Genomic DNA, 24,590 nt, shown 5'->3' on the forward strand with positions numbered 1-24,590 from the left:
TGTGGGCGAAGGCTCCTCGCTGCCAAATTGCTTTACAAAAGCTCTTTGTGAAACCGCAGCTTCTCCGCCTGGTTCTGGAAATGGGTAGGACTTCAACTACTTGAATTTCTCTAGAAATTGGGCAAGCGACGGGCTGAGGGAGCTCAGGGGTGCTAAAAACCCACCCAAATATTGCTCTGACAGAAACCAGGCTGCGAAAGATGCGGTAGGAGGGGAAAACGAAGTGCTCCGTGCTAGAAGAGCACCTGGAGAAGACACGGAGCCATCCCACCTGCAGGCATCACTGCCTCCTCACCAGCTCCTTCCAACCCCAAGCACCTCGGGGTGGAAAAGGAGCCCAAAGATTTCAGCACGCCGAGCCCCGTCCTGCGCCCTCCAGACCCAGGAGAAGCGGTGACACTTGACGATCCCGGCCTGCTGCCTCTGGTAATTAAGCCACGTGTCTCCGGCAGTCATTTGTCGCCCTATTTTAAGCCCTCGGGAGCTGATGTGCCATTCTGACGTCCTTACTTAAAAATTTCATGGCTTTTAAAATTTTCCACGAGGCCCAGAAACGGAGGCGGCGTTCTGCGCGGCGCTGCCGGGCCGCGTGGCCGGGTCTCCTCCTCCCCGTTTCCACCCTTATGGCTTTTGTATGGGGTTACCTTAAAAGCAGCGTGCCCAAGAGCTACTCACCTGCATTTAAAACCGTCAAAAAGCTCCATTTTTTCTCTTTTTTCCCCTCCGAGGGAGGTTTTGCTGCGAGCAACCCGGAGCCCAGCCCCTGCAGCACGGGGACAACAGCCCGCTGCATCCTCACAGTCCTTCCCTCATTAATTCCACTGGCCAGTTTTTGATTGTGGTTTCAGGGGTTTCTTCCTGAAGCATTTGTCTAACAGAACTTGCATTTATTTCACAGAACCTTATTTATTTCATAGATTTCAACAGAATTTTACGAGGCACCATATTTGGCGAGGACGGTTTGATTTTTGCACCTTTTCTTTGGCCATTTCTGACCGACAATATGCACATACAACACAGATATTTCTATGTTTCCTTTTTTCTTTAAACACAAGCCCATCTGCACACACACATACATGGCTCCTGGTACTGTGAATGAGATTTTCAGGCTCCTTCCTTTGCTTTGGGTCGACACGAGGCGCGTGCAAGTCCTCCCTTTTGGTGCTGCAAATTCAGAAGGAACCCATGGCTTTGCTTCTGCTTTTAAATGCCAAAATTTAAATAGTTCTAACACAGCCCGTTACTTTCTGACTTTCAGGTCCTCACCGCGCTGGGCACTAAAACGCAGTGATTAAACGTGTGAATAATTGAAAGCTGAATGAACAACGCAGCAAATGGATTGGAATTGAACAGGGTTGAGTTAAGGAGAATTTCAAACGAGGCTGCTCTCAGACATCTTCAGACATGCAGAAAAGGCAGACAAGTGAACGCCAGGCCATCAGATCTTATATTTTCCTACAGGATCTTTCTTTTCCCTCCACAAATGTCCCAAGCATCAGAGAATTTGGGGATAAATGCCACTGAATCCTCCCAGTTAGGGACAGGAGGAGTATTTGTGCCCAGGTGAAGGGCTGGGAAGAGCCTGGCTCCACCACCAGCTGCTGGGCTTCACCATAACGTCCTTAACTGCATCTCCAAATGCAAAGAGGCACAAAAATGCTGAAAATTTGGGGATTTTTAAGCCATGGTCTGCAGGAAGCCCACGGCAGAGCTCTTCAGGGCAGAACCAGGAGGAGAAGCAAGCTGCTGAGCCCCTTGCGCAGCAGCACTCTGCTCTGAAAGATGCTGATCAATAACAGATGGATGGCTGCTGATGGTTTTTGGTAGGAAAAAATGAAAAAAAGTATTCCAAAAAGACCGAGACCAAGTAGTAAAGATCCTGTACAACAGCCTGATGGTTTTATGTGAGGTGTTTTCTAGCCAAGAAGAGCAGAGTGAGGTTGCCCATCACCTCGTAGCAGCATCAATTGGACCACGACAGAGAAATTCCCACCGTGTTTTATGGCCAGTCTCACTGCGTTGGGGGAACTGGAGCAAAACCTGATGGCCACATCCCCACCAGCAAGGGAAATGCTTCCCTGGTTTGGGGCATCGTCCCCTGCGCTCGTGGGAACGAGGATGCTGAGCGTTCCTGCGGGCAGGAAGATGTTTGTGCGTGTAATTCACTGCCGTGTGAAACCAAGGGGCAAAATCCGAGCTCTGCTCTCATTTTGAGCAGCAGAAATAATCAGAAATCATCAGGAATCAGCAAGAATCAGCAGGAATCAGCAGGAATCGGTGCTTCTTTGTGCTGCTGGGGATGTGATCCGGATTTTCGCATGCGTAACCGAGAGCAGAGCCCAGCCACAACCCCGGCTCCTTCAGGTTCGTTCAGTGTTCAGAAGCCATCGCAAAACTGGCCGGGAGTTTTGCCCCCCAGATGGCATATTTAGGCATTTCCCTCCCTTTTTTGGGAAGCCAAAGTGCAGAAACCAAATCCACAGCATGCTTAAAGCGAGCTGGAGCTGGCAGCAGAGGGGCGTAAAGTGAAAAAGAATGGCTTGGAGACTGGAGAGCGTGCGTGCGAGGAGCCAGGCAGACAGCTCTGACAAGACAAGAGCAAATGAATGCACGAAACCTGAGACTCCGAGGGAGCGCAACAGCCCCAAACAATGCAGAATTGTTAAAGCAGAAAAAAAAAAAGAGCAACAAATAAGTTCCGAGTGGTCAGATTTCTTGCCAAGAGCTTTTTATTTTTATTTTTTTTTCACGCGGCGGAATGTAATAAAATAAACTGTTGGCAGGACTCCTGCCCCAAGAGGATGGCACGGAGGACGAAAGGATGGCAAGGAGGATGAGATGATGGCACAGGGGATGAGATGATGGCACGGAGGACGAGATGATGGCATGGGGAAAGGGGAAAAGAAGTGCCAGGGCTGGGGCCACGGTGCTGGGGCCACCGAACTGCTTCGTGTCATTCTCCAAACGCCGCCTGGGGAAGCCCCAACGGCAGCAGGGCTGTTAAAAGGGACCGTGGGGCTGCGGTATTGATCTCAAGTGGAAAAAATGCAGTGCTGTACAGCACCAGCAGCGCCCGGCAGGATGAAGGGAGCCCGTCCTCACCAAAGGAACAGCGAGCCCGGCAGCGGGGTCGCAGCGGCTGCGCCCGCTCCTCGATGTGCCACGCCAGCTCGGCTCCGCTCCGTCTGCTCCGAGATCACAGCAGGAGGAGGAAGAGGAGGAGGAAGAGGAGAAAGAGGGAGGCAGAGCCACACAGCAGGCTGGTTTTTGGGGAGGGATGAGGCACATGTGGCCCAATTAGGAACAGCTGCCGCGTCGCCGAGGCACGCAGCGAGCGCGTCCCCGTCGGTGGCGCCGGAGCTCAGCATCCCACCCGGCTCTGGAGCCTCCTGGAGAAGGGAATCCCAAAGGGTCTTGACTTTTCACTCTTACATCCCCATTTCCAGGCCTTTTTGCAACAGAAAAATGGGAACGGGGAGGGGATTTTTGCTCAGCAGCTGGGTACAGAGGTGCCCGCTGGGAGCCTTGAACACGGCGTGCAGCCGGGGCACGCAGCATCCTCAAGCGATGCCTCAGGTCGCTTCCAAGCCCCCAACAATCACAAACACCCCCGGGCTTTCCAAATTTTCCAAGTTTCCAAGTTTTTCCGAGCCCCAGCAACGCCACGGGGCACGCGATGCAGCCAGCAGAGCAGGAGGGCAAAGAGGCTCCAGAATCAAGAAAAAACCCTGCAAAAAAAACTCGCTAAAAATGATAATTGCCTTTATGAGAGCTGCCAAGGATCCGTTGGCAAGGGACTGAAAATGAGGCAGAATAAAAGAGGAAAGGGAACAGCGCAGAGAAGAAATTAATAGTGGGAGTGGCGCCTTTTCACATCTAATTCTCATTTAAAACTTGCTGTTAGAGGCGGCCGTGTTTCGAGGGGGATTCATTGATAGTGACACCTCACACTTTTTTTCTGCGACTGGATTGAAACCGCTCACCCTCGCCACATCCTTCTGGGCAAGGTAAATAAAATGATCCCCCTTTCTACACCAGGTTGTGAGGGCAAATCAGGACATTAGGCATCTTTCTTCTTAGGGCCCCAAGAAGCATCCCAAAAGCCTAGGATAAAGAGGATGGAGTTGTGCTGACCCCTCTCGCCTCCTTTAACCATGATATTCATTATGTGATGTGAAAGGGCTGCCATTCTCCTTGTCTCCCACCTCTTAACACGCAGCCCCCAGCCTGTTTTTTACCCCCTCGAAGGACAAACCCCCCAAACCCAGTGGAAATTCCCCCATTAGGGTTGCTGTGAGGTTGTGCTGTCCGCTTGCCAGCGGAGCATCCCCCCAGGACAACCCTGTGGAGGCAGCCAAGGCCTGAGGGATTTGGGCATTTTTAAAGCATTTTGCAAATATACCTGGGCTGTAAAACCCAAAAACACTCAGCCCCTTGGCTTAGGAAAACGTCAAGATATGTGATCTGTGTGATGCTGAGAGCACTGACTTGTGAACTACGAGCTCCTGGAGATCTTACTAATATAGGCTGGCTGATGAGCCGAAATCACATCAGTACAGAGCCTTTTATATCAGCACAGCACCTCTACTCGTGAGTTTTGCATTAATAAATGCTAAAATCCTGTCTGGGTGAGGTCTGCCGAGCAGCAGAGATGGTTCCAGACTCTTGATGTTAAATGTAGATGGTCCCAAAGAGCAGCTTGGGCAAAGCTTTGATTTTTTCCCATTTGTGCAGCCTGGCAGCACTAAATCAAGACCTTAAATATCAGCACCTCCAGGTAATTCTGCAGGTAATGCAGTGTTTGCTTCAAAGGAAGGAAGGGAAATTGAGGGACTTGAAGAAAAGCAGCAAAACTCGGTGAAAATGGCACAAGGCAAAGAGCAGATCCATGCGCTGGACTTGGAAACGCCGCGTGGGCTGCACTGCTGTTAGCTGCAGGGAAACGAAGAGGATTTGGGCAGGAAAAGCTGAAAATGGCTTTTGTACACGGAGCTTCCTGCTGCCGGGATTTCTGTATCTCTCGTCGTGCATCGTCTTGGATCTTAGGGATGAGATTTTAGCACCTGAACCTGTTCCTAGTGCCAGAAGGTTTCATAACAGATAATCCTAGAGTCCTGGAACGGTTTGGGTTGGAGGGGACCTTAAAAATCACCTGGTTGGCTCCAGGGGCGGAGAACCAGCACTTCTGTGAGCAAACACTGTGATTTTAGGGCTTGTAGGGCACCATGCCACCATGCACCCACTAAACAAAGCAGTACTAAGAGGGGGAAAACTGAAAGTCCTGTTCCTCTGACCCCCAGTCCCGTCTTCAAGTTGCCCATCCTCTTGGCACCGCCGCTGCAATCAGGTGGCGAAGCCATGGCTGCGTGTGCTTGCAGAGGAGCTTTGAGGCAAGCCAGGCGCTCTGCCTCCCTCCCTGGCTTGTCTCCACTTCGAATTCAGCAACTGGAGAACTATTATTGGATATTTCATACGGAGCAGATGGCTCTCGCGCTTGCTGAATCCTAAATGAAAATCACGAAGCCAGCAAGAAAATCGGATCCCATTTTTCACTGCCCTTGGACTCGCCGCGGTCTCCCCGGGAAGAAAGCGGAGCTTCCCCGGGGAGGCCAGCCTCACCGCTGGAGAAGCACAGCAACGGAGAGAACAAAAGGGAAGGGAGAAATAAGGAGTATTTCTGGGACGTGAAATGTTAGATTAATTTGTCATCTGCATGGGCAGAGCGAGGGCTGCGTGGCTGCAGCAGCAGCGCTTCTCTGATGTGGGAGATCAAGTCCGAGGATGAGAAATGAAGCCTCTGCGGGAACGGGGAGGTTGAGTTTTGTTTAAAAAAAAAGGAAACCAACAAGAAAGAAGGTGAGAGGTGTCGGGGAGAAGCACGGGCACACAGGAAAGTTTCTTCCCAGAGCTACAAAGCAGCACTGCAGAGCCACATTTTCTCATCGCCTTTCACTTTTCAGCCAGGATCTTAAAGCTGTGCAAAAACAAACCACGCTTTGCAGTCCTTCCAACACAAAACCTGCCCTAATTCCATGAGTGCATCCCCCAGCCCTTTACAACAAGCCAACACCACGAGGACAACCTCTTCCCTTGCAGAGGGCACATGGACATGCACAGGGTTGGCCACGACAAAGCCCTGATGACCCAAGCCCTCCAATTGCAATTTTGGTGACTTCCTCTGGCGTAATTCTCCAGCACCAAAATGTCCCGGATTACCCCAAAGTGTCTTCATATAGATGCTTTAATGGTTGCACAAGACTTTGGGGCAAATATTTAACAATGTAGGGACATTTCCAGCTGTATGGTGTTGGTTTTATAACCCAAATTTTATCTGCTGTGTTGTAGCCCACTTCATTTTTATTTTTTAAGCAACGTCAACGTGCAGAGGTGCTGTGCCAGTAGCGGGAGCTCACCAGCCTTTTTTTTTTACAGCATTTCTTTGACTTTTCAGCGTTTCTTTGTCTTTTCAGCAGGGCCAGCCCTGCCAGCAAGGCCCATCCAGGACAAGAGTGCGCTTTCTAAGAAGCCAATCGACAGCCAATCGATTTCCCCATCAGCGGGGTTACCCCAGCCAGCTTTTCCCAAGGAGAAAGAGGACGATGCGTGACTTCCCAAAGCATCTCACCTCCTCCCGGGCTGGTGGTGGTAAGTGCCGCCCGATTTGTTTGCAAGGGCAGGGCCAAAACCACTAATAAAGCTTGCATTCAAGCAAATTGAATGAAGAAGTGGAAACTCTCCATAAAAACAAAGAATTGCTTTATGGCCCCTCTGGGCTTTCCTTCTTTTTTTTCTCTTCCTATTCTCCGCTTTTGTTGTTGTTGCAATTTTTCGCATTTAATGTGTTTTCTTCGGAGCAGTTTCCTTGCCTCTGCTTCTTTAAAGTGCTCTCAGCCTGACACGTCTTCTCCGCCTGACCTTTAAGCCGTCGTGTTTCTCCCTGTGTCCACCACATCTCCACCAGCACAGCACCCAAACACCTCCTGCTCATTCCCAAATCCACCCGTGCAGCACCCCTATGGGAGAGAAATTCCGTTTTCCCACTTTGGAGACATCACACACGTGCTTTCTGCACCACTCAGGTCTCTCCTTCCCTCTTTCTCCATCGTCCTGTCGTGGTTTTCCCCTTCCCCTTGATGTCCCACCAGCAGCCGGGCTGTAGGAACTTGGGTCGTGGCACAGCTGGAGCCAGCAGCAGGGCAGTAGCTGCAATCCTGCCCCAAAATGTGGCTAGGAGGCAAAAAGTGCAAATAAACCTCGGGTTTTCACCTTTCATCTGACGTTATAGCAATGTGTAACTCTGCCGTGGGTCTAGTTTTTAACGCACTGATTAAAAACCTGATTGGGGAAGGAGCAGGAAGGATAGGATGCTCAGGCAATGCACGGGTGATGAACGTGCTGTTAGCTACTTTGGGGAGCAGACAGCCAGGAGGGGACTGGATAAAACAAATCCCGTGGTATTTTTTTAGAGCAGAGGCTGATATTGAGGTCCACAGAGGGCAATGCCAGGGTGCTGAGCCCCCTGCAGCACCGCTGTGGCTCGGGGTGACCAGCTTTTGCCAAGCCTGCTGAATTTCTAGCTTCATCTAAAGATTTCTTGCTGCGACTCAGCCCCGGTTTTACTCCAGGGGTCCCACACGAGGCAGCTTGGTGTGTATTTCACCCCTTCGACATGTGCACAAGGAGCATTACGCGTGGGGACAGCTGTTTGAGGTGACCCCAGCACACACCGAGCTCCCATCCCTGGTGTCCCACACCAACAATCTCAACCTGCCCCGTTATTACCGCCTCATTAGGAGCACCAGATTTGTCAGGCTTGCATTTCATTTAATCCCATTTCTTTTTTTTTTTTTTTTTTCCCCCCGCAGTGTATTTCTAGAGCTATCAGTTCACGTTCCCAATCTATTGAGCTGTAATATCGAGTAACCATAGCGACTGGGAAATCTTTTGGGGTAACGCGAGCGCAGCTTCCCCGTACAGGCGTGATTTGGCAGCCACCCTTTCCGTATGCATCATCTCAGCTCCCATGGCTCCGAATATCGTGGTCCCGTTTCATTTCCAGGATCGGGTTCTTAAATCAACCTGGACACTGGTTTTTAGATAATATATGTTTATGGGGAGAGGTATTTTTGTGCTATGAGATCATTACTGGGAGAGCCTCCCGTGCTGTCAGCAGCCTCAACAGCTGCAGTTGGGTCCAAGGATCAGTGATGCTAACATTATCCTCCAGTAAATCCCGTTTCTTGTAAAAGAAAATAGTCATTTCTCATGCTTTTTCCTTATTCCGTGACCCCAACACGACGCTGTTAAAGCCTCCTTTGATCCCTAAACCCACCTGGCACTGCCGTGTGGCACCTGCGAGTTTCGGCAGCTGTCGCGTGGAGTTTCCCTGCCGAAGGAGTTAAAAACCTGGGGCTCCTACAGCAGGATTGCTTCGGCCTCTCGCAGTGAGTACACCGTTACACCCAGCCTGTAGCCTGTGCTGTAAATATTTCCTTTACTCCAGGGCCACGTTTTGACTGGACTTTGCCTCTGAGAAAAAAGGAAATTATTTTGTGTGTGTGGGGTGGAAGAGCGGGACACCCTGCTGCCTTGTTGCCACTGAGGGGAAGCCTTGCATTGCTGAAAGGTTTCTCCTGTCTCAGGGAGGTTCCAAAAGAAAAGGGCTGTGATCCGAGCACGTCTCATTCCTGCTTTCTGTTTCCGCTCCGCGTTGGGATTTCACGTTTGGTTTAACCTCGGGGGGTGGTGTTCTCCCTGCTCAGGTCACTCAGAAACCCAAGCCCCCTTAAAATTCATCTCATTTACAGGAGTTTGACCAGCCAGAACACGGACAACCTCTCCAAGCCAGGTTGTTATCATTTATTACCCTCACACAGGACCCTCATGAAGTCAAAAATCATGTGCCAGCACCCCAAAACCATAACAGTGTCAGGGATCCATCACAACAGCAGAAGGGGTTACGGTGATCACTAGCAGGAGGCACACACACCGGCAGGGACATTTGTCATGTTTGAAGCTGGAATTGCCTCCAAATCGGGTCTCTTTTCTCTGCTCCGGTTCCTTTCTTGCTTCTGACTTCAGCCACAGCACCTGACCAACAGGGAAAGTTATTAAATTTGCAGGAATGGGGAAAGGAAAGCAACCAAAGCAGAGGAAAATGACGTGAATGTGCTACGGCTCCTCATCCCTCTGTGCTACCTGTGGAGGACAGAATGGAGAATGGTTTTTTTTCGTGATCTGTAAATTTCAGGTTGTGACAAGGGCGCCCATTTCCCCTCTGCACTTGGCTGATTTGATATGACAAAGAAGTCATCCCATTTAACGACCGCTTCCCATGTACCCTGCAAATCGTGCTCCTAAAGCACCACCTTTACCTCTTTCTCCTCTCCTTGATTGCTTCCCCCCTGTTTTTTTCTTGCATTTCTAATCACTTCTGGTGCGCCTGTTATCCAGGTTAAAGCATCTGCCTCTGCGGGAGGCTGCGGCACAAGCAGGGACCTAATTAACCGCACAGGATTTCGCCGTGGCATCTTTGGGGGATAACGAGAGCACCCAGGATAATTCATAACAGAGGTCAATGATGTTTTTTTGGGGGGAAAAAACGTTTTTTCTCCTTATACCTCATGCTTTGAGGTGCAGCACTGCTCCTAGGGGTTAGGTGATGCGATGGGTTTGGTGTCGCGCCTCCCTGGATGGGGATGGACACAAGGGAAAGGTGGTGCTTGCCGTGGTGCTATCAGCCCCATGGTGGCACCCACGGCGTTGTAGGAGCCCAAATGAGTGGGGAAGTTGCTGTCGTGGCATCAGCCCTCTTCTCCTTTCCTTAACGCACTGGAGGGGGAAGGGAGAGGGAGGTGTAGGAGCAGGAATCCGGTGTCGGAGCGCTGTCGGAGACAAAGGAGTGAAGGAGACGGACTGACAGATCTGTCGAGCTGCAGCAATTCTCGTGTGCCTCACGGAGCTGCTCATGGGTTTAAAAGTAAGCACTTAAGTGCCTATTGGCTGCACGAGGGCTTTAGTGCTCTTCAAACTAGTGAAGCAGATGATACTTCAAAGGCATCAAAAGTAGGTTAAGGAAAGTATTTCGCAGACCGAGTAGACATCTGAATAAAACTGACAAGTCTTTAAGTGCAGATGAGTAAACAGAGGGAGTTCTCAGTGGGATCGGCTCGGTAGGGTTACAGAATAGCTCTGGTTTATTCCCTCTTCAGTGCCTGGTCTCGCCGGCGGGATGGCCAAAAAAGGACAAGTTCCACCAACTCTGATGGGAGCTATCACTCCACTCACAGGCTGCAACAATCAATATATTTTTTAGCACACACAAAAAAACTCAGAAACGATCAAAAATCCTTTCAGGAAGGCACATGAAAATCCTCTCGTCTCTTTGTGGTATTATCCAATTAGCCAAGTGCATTACGAGCAGAGCCGAATCTCAAAGATTGCCTGCTGAGAACTGCATAATGTTGGTGCTGACACCTACCTGGCCTGATCCTGCACAGCTCTGCGGGACCTGGTGCCTGCACCGGGCGGGAAGGAGCTCTTTAGCCCTTGCCCCTTACCCCTTAATCAATATGAAACACCACCTTAGCCTCTGATTTCAGAAGTCCACTTTAAAGGGCTCGGAAGCATATTGAAATGCACCTCAAATTACGCTGTACTTCTGTGATTAGTAATCCTTGAGATGACTAAAACCGAAAAAAGTGCATTTCCCCACCCCCTTTTTTTAGCCTTTTGCTCAGATGAGATAAGGAAATGAGGTTACTTGATTTCCCTTTAGAGTTTATAAGCAGCCACGCTATTTTAATAAATTTCCTTTAGTTCCACTTTCTGTTTCTTAAAGGCTAGCACAGCGCGGCCGTGGTTGGGTTGCAAGCTCCACGGGGAGATGTTTCAAATGTCAACAAACGCAATCACCACAATTATTTTTTTTTTTTCATTATCATTCTTTTTCTAAATGTCATGTAATACGTCCAGCAACGCGAAGTTTTGTAAACCTTTTTCAAAGTAATTTCATTTCTGACCTTCAGCTGCCTAATCTTAGGCATTACAATTTGGCTTTTCCAAACCACTCCTAACGAGCTCGAGCAAACTTTCGAGCCGTAAGAGAGGGGGGATCCACACAATCTGCTCCAGGAATCCGTCAGCATTAAGTGCTACTCCCTGTAGTAAATTTTTGCAAAGCTTGGTATTCCTTGTGGTAGCAAATATACGGTCTTGGCATCGCTGATTTCAAACCAACGAGGTTCTGTGTAAGCGTGTCTTGTAAAATGAGCGTACCTCCACGTAACAGGCAGTATTTCTTCTGCTTAGCACGACGTTACGGCCTCCTTTTGGTGACCAGCTGTGTCATTAAGTTGTCCGGTGTCATGAAGAATGGCATATTTACCCTGTTAAAGATAGCAATTAATAATAGTTACAATAATAACTTCAGTTAAGTACATAAATATAAACACGTTATTAATCATTAACAGCAATCGGCCCATTCATAACGCTTCAGAGCTCTCTGGGAGAGGAACCGTAGGCAACAGATTTCCTCTATATTTTAATTTTGGTGCCTCGTTCTCTGTCTTTATTAAACAAAAAAAGCGATTGTTTAGGAAAAAATCTGTCGCTATTTTGCACGGCTGTCCCTCTTTGACACCATCTGTGGTCAGATTAAACGCTGAGATCTGAATCAACATCTCTGCATTTAATCTCCTCTTGATGTTTCTGTAGATGGAGAGGTAAAAAAAAAATAAAATAAAAAAAAAAAAAGATCCCAGGGAGCTGGCCACTTGTACGAGTTCGAGTTATGCCAGCGCAGTCCTAATGAATTTCTTAAGTCAAATGTAATTATGAGCCTGGAATGTGGAAGCATACATTTTTGTTCTGTGAGGGCTAATAAAAACACAAAAGCTTTCTGTGTGGCTCGGCATGGCAGAAGAAGTGCTTTGCAACATACCCCCGGACCCCGGGCAGCTTCTGAAGCTGAGCTTGAAGTACGCCGAGCTTCCTGCAGGACACGAAGTGTTTTCCTCCGAACTGTTTACAATTTGCTCTCTGCTGTGCCTGCGCTCGGAGCCGATACCATAAAAAGCCACCAAGGAACCCAAAACGGGTCCTTAAGCAGCCGGGAAGGCAGGGGAAACGTGTGTGTGTGGGGCTTCGCTCCCGGCAGGCAATAAAAACCCCGGCAAAGTTACGAACCTCACGCTGCTGCCCTTGCATCGAGTGTAAAATAGGTCACGGCAGAGAGACGCTGTGGCTTTAAGCATTGCCCGGCCTGAGCCGGATTATCATTAGGTTACGTAAGTGCTGATGAGCTGCTTTTCATTAAGGCTTCCCCAGTGAGCGGGGCTGCTTCCACCAACCATCCCATCCCCGGCAAGGATTTCCTCTCCGGAGCTCTGCAGCCAGGGCACGGCGCTCGCATCGGCTGGCACGGGTTGGATGTGAACCCATTCATTCACCTCCACGAGGCTGGGCATTCGTCTTGGCACAGCCCTGAGGTTGTTTAAGTTCAGAGGTATGGAAATGGTGTTCCAGCAGGGTGCTGAAAGCGTCCTGCTCTCGGTGCTCAGCGCAACGCGTGCGCCGCCCGGTAGAAAGCCGAACCTTCGTGCCCCGTGCAGGTCTCGAACGCCAGCAAAAAGGCTGCCACACAGGAAACCGTGGCCCAACGTTGTGGTAAATACACGGCGCACCTGCACCTGAGACCTTGGAAGGGGGGAGAGAACTTGAAACAAAGCTGGTTTCAGTCATATTTTTGTACCCAGGTGCTCAGAGGCACCAAGTGGTGCCCAGGCACCGAAGTGCTTGTGCCTGGGGCTCTGCCTCATCTTGCAATGAGCTGGATCTTCATCCTCAGGTCTCGGTTCTCCTTCCACATGTGAGCTTTTACCATATTTTAGGAGCTGATAGCAATGTTTTACCCCATGGGGACACCTGCCCCAGGTCGCCAGGCTCCCTGCAGCTACGCCCACGCTGCAATCGCTGCGACCTGCTGGCCCAGATGCCATCACCAAATACCACTCTTGTAGCCTTCTGCCATTTGTTCTTGCTGCTGCCACACCCAGCGTTCTTGTTCAGCCCCCACTTGGACCGATTTTACCATTTCTGCTGCATTTTTAGTGAATAAGCAAGTTGGTAGTAAGGGGGGAGCTCTGCACGCATCAGGGGCTCAGCATGAAAGAGAATCAAGCTCATATTTAGAGAATATGCAGAGCTCTAAAGAACCATGCTTGCCCTAAATGCTTGCAAAGCCATCATCAAAGAAAATATTTATTTCTTATTACAGTGCTGAATTTGGCCAAGAAGCTTTTAAACTCCCTACGATTAAAGTTACCTTCTTGGGTTAACGACTGTATGGTGGCTGCTTGTGACTTACAAGAAACTCTTAAAATAGCCTGCTTTGTAAACTGAAATAAAGCCCGAAAATGGACTTTAGTCCAAGCGAATTGTATGGAAAAAGAGGCTGCTGGTGACAGCGTAACGCAGAGGGACACGACAAGCAGAAAACCTCGGCGCTGGTTTGGTTGGCGATTCCACTGCTCACTTGTTGCTTGACCTCCACTTCAACCTCTTAAACGCTGCTGTGTAAATGTAACACGAAGATAATCATATCATCTTGTTTTACAAAGTGCTTGGGCTGGAAAGATCTAACAAGAGCGAATTATTTGTCATTTGCAGTCAGTTGGAAATTAAAACTGCTCTCAGATAAAGCCTCACCCAAGGCAGTCTCACTTACCTGGTAGGGGAGGCCTTTGTTTCGGATTTAATTCTAGGAAGTTTTAATATAATTTCATCCTACTGATGGATTTCATTTTTGCCATGTGTATTTCAGTGAGACATTTAATCCTTTCCATAATACGTTTTGAAGTCTCATTCATTTAAATTGTCACAGCCTGACAGCTCTGTAATGTACTTAAAAATGGCATTGTTTATACCCGCATTCCATTTAAAAATTAACTTGCAGATTAAAGTAATAAAAATGGCTTTATACTCCTCAGCGTTAATATCACGGCAAACTTTCAAAACGCCCCGACTGCCTGAGATTAGCTCATATATCCCTTCCTCCGGAGGAATTCACGGAGGGGAATATAACATCAAGCTCTATGGCTTGGTCTTTAGTCCTGAAGGCTGAGCGTTTTCTGCCTGAATAAAAGCAAAGTGGGCACAGCCTGCAGAGGCAGTGGCGAGCTGGCAATTGAGGAAAAAGCCAGGGACTTTTACCCGGCTTCCTTCCCCCTGCTGCTGTCACGGAGGGAGCAGGAGCAGGAGGAATCTGGTAGCACTTCCACTGAGATGTGTTGCAACAAGGGGTCATGCAGCAGCATGCAGCGGCAGCTAGCGTTGCCTCAGCCCCTGTGAAGTATGCAATTAAAGGGGAACCAGGAGTATTCCTTCGTCACCTTGCAGGCAGCGTGGGCTCTGCAGCAGGGAATTCGGCCTGGGTGCACGCTCACGGGTTGCTACGTTGCTTTGCGTTTTTCTTCAGCGTTTTCCCCCTCGTTCCAGTGCTTTCATGGACACGTACAGGCCTGAAATCCTTTTAAAAAAATAAAAAATAAATCATGAATCACTTGCCTAGCTTAAGGTGGACAAAATACATAGCATTTTTGATACAAATATATCTCCGGATAACCACGCTGGTATGAATTAGCCCAGAAAAAGTCCTCTTGATGCCCAAATGAGGGAAAACAACAAACACAATCAATGTCCCCTGGCCCTTTACCTTCCAAAGAGTTAATTCAGGCTCAGCCTGCCCATCCTGTTCAGGAGATAATGAGGCAGTTATGAAATGCACGCCTGCACGGGGGTTTTCCCCTTGGGAAGCAGAAAACCTCCGAGGTAACTGCGTGGGTCCCCCCGAAAAGAAGCCGAAATCCGGATCAGACGTCGATGGGGGTGACTACGCCGGGTGGATTTGCGATCTCGTGCGTTTGACTGGGCCTTTCAAGGCCAATTTGTTTGGTTGTAACAAACGCACTCTTCAAGGCCCCGGGGAATAAAGAGCCCCCACGGAGGAAAATGAGCCACCTGAAGCTCTGGTTTATTTTAACCATTCAGCCCATTGAGTTGTTTTGCCTCGTGACACGTAAGGTGTTTGGGGATTTCACAGCTCCACAGAGACGATGAATAATGTAACACCGCGCAGCCAGGATGCGAGAGAACAGTTGATGGAGCAATTGCGGCTGTTCCACTTGCAGCACTTTTAGGTGGAAACAGCAGAAAAAAATGCTTCAGATGAGACGGAGCGTGGGGAGGTCTGCGTGGGGCTGCCTGTCACCCCGGACCCCTCACTGAACTTTTTGTTTCGGTGCCAACCAAAAATAGAGGTATTTCGGCGCTCTGCCTGCCTCAGAGGAGAGCAAGGCTAACTCAAGACGTAGGGCGGCCATCAGCTCTTCCTTGAAGCAGGGGATGAAGATTGGGAAAGCGAAGCTGGCGGGCGACTCGTGGCACCATGCTGGCGAGCAGGAGGGAGGCGAGAGCCTCCATGGGGCTCCGTGGGGAGCTAACGGAGGACGAGGCTGGGCTGGGTGGGCGTGTGGAGGATGAAGTGGTTGAGCTTTGTGTGACTAGTTAGAGACATAAAGATGGTTTGTGGTGGCGGGGCAGACGGAGGTAGCGAAACACCTGAGGCACACACAGAGCAGGGCTCAGCCCCTCAGCGCCATGACCGCTGCTAAGATGGCGCCCGGCTCCCCCCTCACCCCCTTCCCTCAGCCCAGGGGCGCCTCGGCGCCATGGGGCTGGGGGGGGCGGCAAGATGGCGGCTGAGGGAGGAGGAGGAGGAGGAGGAGGAGGAGAAAGGAGGAGAAGGAGGCGGCTTCCAGCGACGCCACCCCCCTCGTCCTCCATGCCCAGCTCCGCCCCGTCCCGCCGGGAGGGCTGAGCGAGCGGCGGAGCCCCGCAGCCTCCACCGCGCCGCCGAGGCAAGGGGCCCCGGGTGGCCGGGAGCCCCGCGCTAAGCGGGGGGAAGCGGGGCCCCCAGAAACAAGCCAGCCTCCGTTCCCTTCCCTCCATAATTCCTCCTCCTCGTCCTCCTCTCAGCCGAAGAGCCGCAGCCTCCCTTTTCCCCGGGGCCGCCCCCGCCGTCTCGGCCGGGGGAGTCGCTGTCGCCTTGAGCGACCGGCGGGGGTGGCGGTGGCGGCGGTGGTGGGGAAGAGAGAGGCCGGAGGCTGCTGTCAGCCGGGCGGGCAGGTGAGTGGGGGCGGAAAGAGGGAAGGAGGAGGGAGAAGAAGAAGGAGGGAGAAGAAGAAGAAGAAGAAGGAGGGAGGGAGGGAGGGACGGAGGCCGGGGCACGCCGCTGCCCCGCCGCGCAGGCGGGGGTGTGTCCGGCTGGAGGCCGGGATTTGGGGTTGGTGGTGGTGGTGGTGGTGGGGGGGGGACACACAAATTACACACGCACACTGCACACATTGGGACTGCCCCTTCGGGAGCCTCCCCCCAGGCAGCTGTCATGGCTGGGAGGGGGGAGAAGAAGAGGGGGAGGATGGTGGAGGCACGGCCTCCCCCTGCACACCCCCCCCTACAGGGCTGCTATGGCGGCTGTGGGGGCCGATATACCACAAGGGGGGGGGGGGGGGGGTTGTGAGGCAGCGAGGCTCCCCCCCTCCTTTCTCCTTCATCCACCCCCCCCCCCTTTTCCTTTCTTTTTTTTTTTTTTTTTTTTGGAAGATTTAATGATAAAAGTTGAGGAAAATAAAGTGGAGGAGCAGTTTTCGAGCCCTCCTGATTTGCACGTCCCGGGGAAAGATGGCTGAAGGGAAAAGGAGGGCGCCGGCCTCTTTTTTTGGGGGGGGGGGGGTGGAAAAGGGGATGGGGGTGAACCTCGGACCCCCCCCATCTCTTGGGGAGGCCTCGGCGGCGCTGCTGGCGGTGACAGCTCTTTGTTTGCCTGCTGCATCCTCCTCAAATCCCCCCCCCCAGCCCCAAATTTCCTCCTTTACCCCCCCAGGTTGAGGCTGTGCCCCCCCCGAGGCCGGTCTCCACCCCCCCCCGTCCCCGGAGGGTTTTTTGGGGTGAGGGAATTGGGCGCCGTCAGGGGTTTTTTTGGGGGTAGGGGGAGGCTGGAGGTGGTTCGGAGGTATCGGGGGGGTTTTGGGGTGATTTCAGGCTGAAACGGGTCTGCTGTGGCGTGCTGGGTTTGGGGGAGACGGCAGCACCCCCCCCCCAAAGGCAGGCAGCGACTTTGGGTGCCCATCACCCGCTGCCATGTCCCTCAAACCTCCCCCTCAATCGCCTCCTGCAGCAGGTTCCCAAAATCTCCGCTGGGTTTGGGGTCTCGCTGGGGTTGGGGGGGGGAATATCTGACATTCGGCCGTCGGAAATCGGTGGCGGAAAAGCCGTTTCCTTCCGAGGGAGGCTGGCGGAGGCACCGAGAGCCTCCAGTTTCCTAGGTGCGCTTTGACCTTTCGGCGGCCGAGAAGTGGGTCACGGCCGTGATGCCTCGCCGATGCTCTCCCGGATTCACACCCCCCGCCCCCCAAAACCACCCTTTTTTTTGGGGTGGGCGAAAAGGTGCGTGTGTGTGGGGGCTCCTTCCCTCCGGGCTGCTCTTTCGGCCCCCCGGGTGGCCGGTAGATGCCGAATTTTCGCTGCCCAAATAGGGCATAGCCAAAAAAAAAAAAAAAAAAAAAAAAAGAGTGACACAGCAAAGGATATTGTAGCTGGAAATTCGGACCCGGGGGTGGGTGGTGCTTGCATGTTCCTTCGCCTCGTCTCGGGGCTCGGATTCTTTGTGTTGCTGGTTCAGCCTTTTAAAAAAAAAAAAAAAAAAGGCAAAAAAAAAAAAAAAGCCCTGGGTTGTGTGGGCTGGCAGGATATCCATATATACGCCTGTGCGTGCAATATTTGCGTGTGTGTGTTTGTATTTGTATCGATGAATGGAAGAGGGGTGTACCTGGCGAGTTCTAGGTGCAAGGTGCTCAATGTATAGGGAGGAAAAAGGTGCTTTTAGAGACGTGCTGTCCCACTGCAGTTTGGAGGCTGTGTTTCTCTGCCTGTATAACTTCAGTAAGTGTCCCCGTGCTCTAAACATCGCTTGCTTTTAGATAAAGTTTTGAAAATGTTGGATGCGGGACTGGCTGCGGCGCGTGGTGCACGTACAGCGATGAACCCAGGCCTCTGGCGCAGCAGCAGGGTGAGAAACGTGGTGAAGAAGGAAAAGCTGGGTGCAAAGCTGCTGATTTTCTGGGGAAGTGGCGAAGCCTTCCCACTCCGGAGGGCTGTTTGGTGGAAATGATTAAAGTTCAAGTTGCCACTTCAGGGGACAAACAGCTCTCGATGGTAGATAATAAACAGTAGTAGCTCTGGCAGCGCTCTACCTGGCTCGCAGCCGATGGGCATGATGAAATGTTAAATCTCAACTTATTTGCTCAAGATGGGTATCTGGCGTTTGAAACGTGTTGCCAAACAATATGGCAGCGCAAATCCCCGCTTCCAAAACAAATAGGCTCCCCGGGAAGGGAGCAGGAGGGGGGGGGGGAAGCTGAGCGTTGGGGGAGGCGAGGAGGCCTTGGCTTCTTCCTCGCTAGTGGTTGACTTTGATTTCGGTGCTCATGTTTTCCCTGAGCCGTGCCCTCCGATAATGCTGAGACACATGCTCACAATTGCATGACTAATTCCCGTAATTAGTCATACACTTCCACTCTAGATTTATTGGAGTAGTGTCAGTGTCATTCTCACGTTGTAAAAGTCCGCGTCGGGGAGCATGTGCCCTCTGTTGACTTTCCTGTGGGCTCTCGCCACGGTTGTCGGGTGGGCTGCTGACAAACGCCGCTCGGCTGCCTTGCAGGAGAATATTTTCAGCAAACAGATCTGCTGGAGATCAGCACCTCGGCGCTCACTAATCTTGAGGGGGGGGAGTAATTTGCATGAGCCTTTGCAGGGGTTGTCAGAAACGAAGGTGTGAGCGCCGCTGCTAAAAATATCCCGGCTCCTGCATAAATAGTTTGCCGGTTTGAAAAAAAAAAAAAAAAAAAAAAAAAAGAGTGTATTTTGTAGAAGGAAACTATTTATGCTACAAGTTCTTCTTGTTTTGCTCGGTTGACTGCGTTTCTTTGAAGCGTGGTTCTTATCTCCTTGATCAAAGGGGAGGAATTAAAAAAAAAAAAAAAAAAAAGAAAAAAGAAAAAAGGGGGGGGGTTTAAAGTTAGATTCTTCCTTTAAAGACAGGGTTTGGGGCAGGAATGTCCCGGAGTTGCAGGCAAATATTTTAACGAGGTATTGCTGAAGGGCCGAGGCAGCGTGTAATACCCAGTAGCATGCGGCCACCCCTCCTGTATATACAGGCTTTAATTGTTGGCAGATGCAAACAAGTGATTTTTATTGGTGGTTATATGGTTATATGTTATTTGGATTGCTGCAGCACCTGGGAATCCTGGTCCGGGTTTGCAGCGGGGTAAGATTGGTGGAAAAATAGAGGAAAAGTGGACACCGCGTCCAAAAACTTGAAGTCGGAGCCAAAGGCAAGAGGTGGAGGAGCAGAGCCGTGATGGGGAAGCAACTGGATGGTGCTGGGCAGCAGGACGGGAGTCACAGCAGCCTAAATTTTGAGTGTTTTGGTTTCGTTTTAGATAATATTGCAGCAGAAGAGTGCTTTATGGCCCGTTGGGAAGGGATGGTGCAGGAAAAGGGGCAGGAGGCGGTGATGTGCGAGCCCCTGGTGCTGTTTGAGCTCATCTAGCTCCTTGAGCTGGGGAGGATTTGCATGAGTGGCTCTGCTGACAGGGCAGAGGTGTAGCAGGGAGCGTCTGAGAGCAGCCAGGGAGCCTTTAACCTCTCCCCCTGATGCAGCAGGACCCGAAATAGTTCGTTTGTCTGTAGCTGTGATGTTAAAAATTCCGGCTCACTCGTGAGCACCGTCGAATTTTGCACCCAGAGCCTGGTGTGTGAGAGTCGGGCTGGCTCAGAACAGGTTTGTAGCACCACAGCAGCGTCCCCGTGGGATGATGACCACCCGAAACGCCGTCCCACACCAAAAGCTTCCAACCCAAAGCGCTCGGAGGCTTCCGAGCCCCGGCCCGAGCATCGAGGATGTGTCAGCGCCGCACGGTTTGCCTGCGCCCCTGTCATTTACAAAAGGCAGATCTGCTGAACTGGTTTGGAGGTTCTGTAAGCCTGAACTAATTTACCTGACTGGGAATGTAGGTTAGAAACTAGGCTTCGCTTGGCTTTGGGCTAGAGCCAACGCGCTCTGCGGGGAGAATGCAGGCTCGATAGCTTCTGCGCTGATCATCCTGCGATGCTTTTCCTCCTCGTTCCCTTGAAAGACAGGTAGGCTCTTGTGTGGTTGACCCAGTTGCTCGGGAAGCAAGCCCAGCATATCTCGGCACCAGGAGCAGTGGGATGTTTCCCTTAGGGTGCCCTCGGGGGAGTTGGAAAAAGTCAGGATGTGGTTTTGGGGCTGGACCTTGGATGCGCTTGGAATGGAGGTGCTGCCCCGACGAGGTCGCCGTGCCCAAACGAGGTAGGTCTGTAAAGCAGCGTGGGTAAATCTTTGTGTGGATGCTCCTAAACCTCTTTAAACCTGGTTTAGTTTGTTCTGTGAGCTGAGGCAGGCTGTCCTGGTGGTCAATTTTAAACCAGCGTGTCCACGCTGAGGTTTGCCTTGTCTTAGATGCGAGTCGGAGCTGCAGGAAGGTGATCTAGGAAATGAAAACAGCACAGGCAACATCTAAATCAACGATTTGCTGGCTTGTCTTGGTTAGTGAACTCTCCGGTACCCATATTTTGCTCTAAAGAGCTATAAATTGTCAGCTTACAGCTTCCACAGATGAGTGGAGTGGTTGTGGGATGCGTTGGCACCCTTCTGCAGAGGAAAAAGGGATCCGTAAGCACCAGGTCCTGCTTTAAACAAGTGTCAGAAATGTCCCAGTCGAGGCTGATCCTGCAGCTAGCTATTTTGAAACAAAAAAAAAATCATTAAAATGTCTATTTTTGAGCTATTTATGTGTATTCTGTGTTTATTTTGAACGATATGTCGTGGAATATGCCATGAAACGAGCTGAGAACCGGGTTTCTTTGGATTCGGTTTTTGTTTTCCTTTTCTAATTCGACATCTGAAACTCCAAGGGTCTCTTTCTTTTGGGTTTGCAGCACGCAACGACTCGAAAACTAAAGCAGCATGGCAGGCGAGGCAAGAAGGCTTGGTTCTTGTATTCCTAGGATGAAAAGAGGGACGAGGAACTGTTTCAAAACCAAACAAAATCAGCAGCTTTCCTACAGACGTGCAGCTCAGGCCTTGATTATGAACAGAGGGATGTGTTTAGAATCACAACACTGCTCTGAATTTGAAAGGTATCGCACGGCCTCCAAATGGGTAGGTGCTGACAGCGTTATACACCTAACATTAGGGTTTTCTCCTGTGCTGGCTTTGGGAAATAAGGGCCCCAGGAGCAGGGAGAGCTCCCAACCCCCAGCAAAGTGATCCATTCCCTGTCCAGGGATCTCAGAGTCGTGCTCGTTGTTTCAATAATAAATAAAAAAATAAAGTTGGTATTATAATTTTCCAGTGAAACCGTGCACCGAGGGCTTAAAAATGAAAGCTGAAAATATTTTTCTCTCGTTTTTCCCCTTTTCTGTTGGCGTTGTATAACTCCTGGATTGAAAGAAATAGGAGAGGAAAGCCCTGAAGTTTTCAGGCCATTAAAACAATTAAATTCATGTGTAAAGCGCACAAGAAATCTCACAGCTTGGACTCCTTAACTTCTCTTTCTTCTTATTTCTTGTAAACAGCATACTTCTAACCGATCCGCCCTCTCTTCTCTCCCCCAGAGCCTGTGTTTTGCTCTTAATCTGAGACTTTACATCCAGTTTTATCAACACACTTCAAAGGTCTTGAAGAAGTTGAGAGATGAGCTTTTTACTGGAAGTGCTATTCAAGCCTCGGTCTTTGAAGTTCTTGTTTAAAAAAAGTCTGACTAACCTGCAAAGGATTTTGACACATGCTTGTGACCAGTTCTTTTAAATCATACTGGAAAAATTGTGCCTGGAAATAAACACGCCGGAGTTCAACCTGTTGTAGGCTGGGCGTGGGAGCTTCACCCCTTTTGTCTTTCTTGCACTTCTCGGACGTGGTTGCTGACAAGGAGAGTCCTGGGTCTTGCGGCTCCTTCTGTAAACAGCTGGCTGCTTCTTTCTCTTTTATGAGCGGAGATTTCCAAGCAGGATGAGCTCCCCAGGCTTTTCTTCCCTGCTCCCGACGCGCTCAGCGGAGAGGCGGAGAGCAGGCGAGTGGTTTTTAACGATGGGAGATGCCGCGTTAGGATTTCAGGCGTGATAACTGGGCGCTCTGGAAACATTTACAGCACAAACGTTTACAGTAGGAGCCATGCTGCATTCTCGTACGACTCCTAAGTTCAGATTTAACAGTGAAGTGCTGCGTGCACGATGCTGTTACGCGTGAAACTGGAGCGTTTACAAGGTGCTTGTATCTCAACTTAGGTGAAGCTGAGCGCAAAGTCCCGGTGTTTATTGAGATGTAATCAGTCAGAAGCCTAATTGTCGGTAGGTAGAATTTCCTGGAGTGGATTCAAAGTGTAAAATACCTCAGTTTGTGTCTCCAAATGTCATTTTAAGGGTGCTGGTTCACGGAAAAAGGGAGAGCTGGTGGTGAAGCACTGCAGTACGTACACCTCTGAGACTCCCGGGGTAGGAACAAGGACTTGAGCTAGCTCTGCCTCAGCAGCATGCAACTCTTGCTTTCTTTTAAATTAAGGCTTTAATTTAAATTAAGGCTTGTGTTTGTACTGTCTGCAGGCTTTCTTGGTACTCCTGTCTTCATTCTAGTGTCCACACAGTTATTTTTCTATAGAGGTTACTCTTAACACTTCATAGTAAAAATACTTGTATGTGAATTTTCTCTGGGTGCGTGAAATTGCGTTCGTAGATTCATATTTTGTTGTAATCAAATCTTTTTTTGCACACCAAAAGCAGTGGAAGCCGTGCTATCCCGGCACCTCTGACAGCTGGATTAATAGCCACGTCCTTAACCTTTCGAGCAGTTTGCCCAGACTCGACGATGTTGGCATGAAGTTCTGTTTTTTGAAGATGCAGTGGCGATAATCCCTTTGAAGGCCCAAAGTAAATAAAAGAAAAAGCTTTAATGAATTCAAAAATGTCATTGAAAATAGCATTTGGCCCGATTTTGCACTTTTATTGTTGTTGGAAAAGGAAACCATACAGTATATACAAAGCTTGCTGTATGGAAAATAACTCCATGGGAAGTGTAACTTAATCTAGTTTATTTTTCAGATTCAGTGAAAATGAAAAAAATAAACTACCTAAATTGTATTAATTAAGTCTGTTTCGATGTGACAATGTGATAATTTAATAGAGTTCCCTGGTACTTCTGTGGATGAAGTATGTTTAAATACGGCATATAAAAAAACAAAACAAAACAATTTGTTATTGCAGGCTAGAACCAAAACCTGGGAAGTTTTAACTAAAAAAGCGATCTAGTTTGTGAAGCTGAACATTTCTAAAGTTAGGAAAAACAGATGCAACTGTAATTATAATTTTGTAGCCACATGATATTTTTCCATAGATTCTCTGACTTATTCACTGTATGGGTTGGACCAGCAAAGTGGAACGGATTAAGGTTGCACAGATGATCATAAATCTGTTACTCTATAATTTTTAGTGCTTGTTTTTTTTGCAACCTACTTAATTTTCTTCTAATGTTTTTAGATGATAAGCTGCTTCATGCTGTTAATTTTTGATATGAACTGAGCGTTGCACGTGCGCTGGCTACATTTTCTAATGCCCCTACAAGACAAAAAAAATAATCAATAAATCCTGGGTTTTTGCTCCCATTTTCCAGGCGAATAAAACAGAATCATCGAAATTTAATAATTTACCCAAGTAGCAGGGTGTTCCTGAAAGGTAAAAGGCACTTGACAGGTTACTCTCAAGCACCCGGAATGCTCGACCACTCGAGTTGTGTACGTGGATTTATTAAATTGGGTGCAACTTGCCTGGGGTTTGCCAGCAGCCCTCAAGAGGCTTGGCTTCAGCAATCTCTGCGTTGCTGACAAGTGGCCCTGCTGACAGGCATCCCATGGCTTTCGTTTTGGAGAGCAGAGGTTCCCAAAATGCAGCGTGCAGATGCCCCTGGTACAGGGAGCACCTCAGAATTGGGGCGGTTTTGGGATATGGAGGAGGTAACTCCTGGTTTTGCAGGACCCTTGTGGGGAGCCTGTCCTGGTGTCTGTGTCTGGGGGGAGTGAGGATGAGGATGGGTGGTGGGGATTTGGGGCTGGGGGATGCTGCAGGAGAGATGATGAGAGCCAGGTTTTGTGTCCTCGGTGGTGGAGGATGGCGTGTGCTGCTTGGGTGGGGTGGGGATGACAGCGGGGTTCTCATTTTGGGCTGTGTAATTGCAGAATCTCGGAGTGGTTTGGGGTGGGAGAGACCTTAAAGATCATCAAATTGCAGCCCCTTGCCATAGGGACACCTGCCCCCAGCCCCATCCAGCCTGGCCTTGGGCACCGCCAGGGATGGGGCACCCCCAGCTCCTGGGGGCAGCCTGCAACAGGGCCTCACCACCCTCATAGTGACAAATTTCTTCTTCATCATCCTCGGGGCCTCCTCTGGGCCCCTCT

At 50.1% G+C, this 24,590-nt stretch overlaps 1 protein-coding gene and 1 long non-coding RNA gene across 5 annotated transcripts in view; one reads left to right on the plus strand and one right to left on the minus strand.

Moving 5' to 3' along the window:
* Nucleotides 1-10,772: 10,772 nt before the first annotated feature.
* LOC311435103 lies at nt 10,773-15,788 on the minus strand. The gene is made up of 3 exons (XR_014691942.1): nt 14,714-15,788; nt 14,391-14,527; nt 10,773-11,387 (listed from the first exon to the last, which is right to left on the minus strand). It is a non-coding gene; the product is annotated as an uncharacterized lncRNA (long non-coding RNA).
* Nucleotides 15,789-15,866: 78 nt separating this feature from the next.
* The window catches only part of NCOA1 (nuclear receptor coactivator 1), a 150,749-nt gene continuing 142,025 nt past the window's right edge, over nt 15,867-24,590 (plus strand). For all 4 annotated transcript variants that reach the window (XM_084513956.1, XM_084513957.1, XM_084513958.1 and 1 more), the window contains exon 1: nt 15,867-16,185. The gene's annotated coding sequence lies outside the window, so the exon portion shown is untranslated. The remainder of the gene's footprint in view (nt 16,186-24,590) is intronic.

Source organism: Aythya ferina (genome assembly GCF_964211825.1).
Source record: "Aythya ferina genome assembly, chromosome: 3".
Classification (NCBI taxonomy): Eukaryota; Metazoa; Chordata; class Aves; order Anseriformes; family Anatidae; genus Aythya; species Aythya ferina.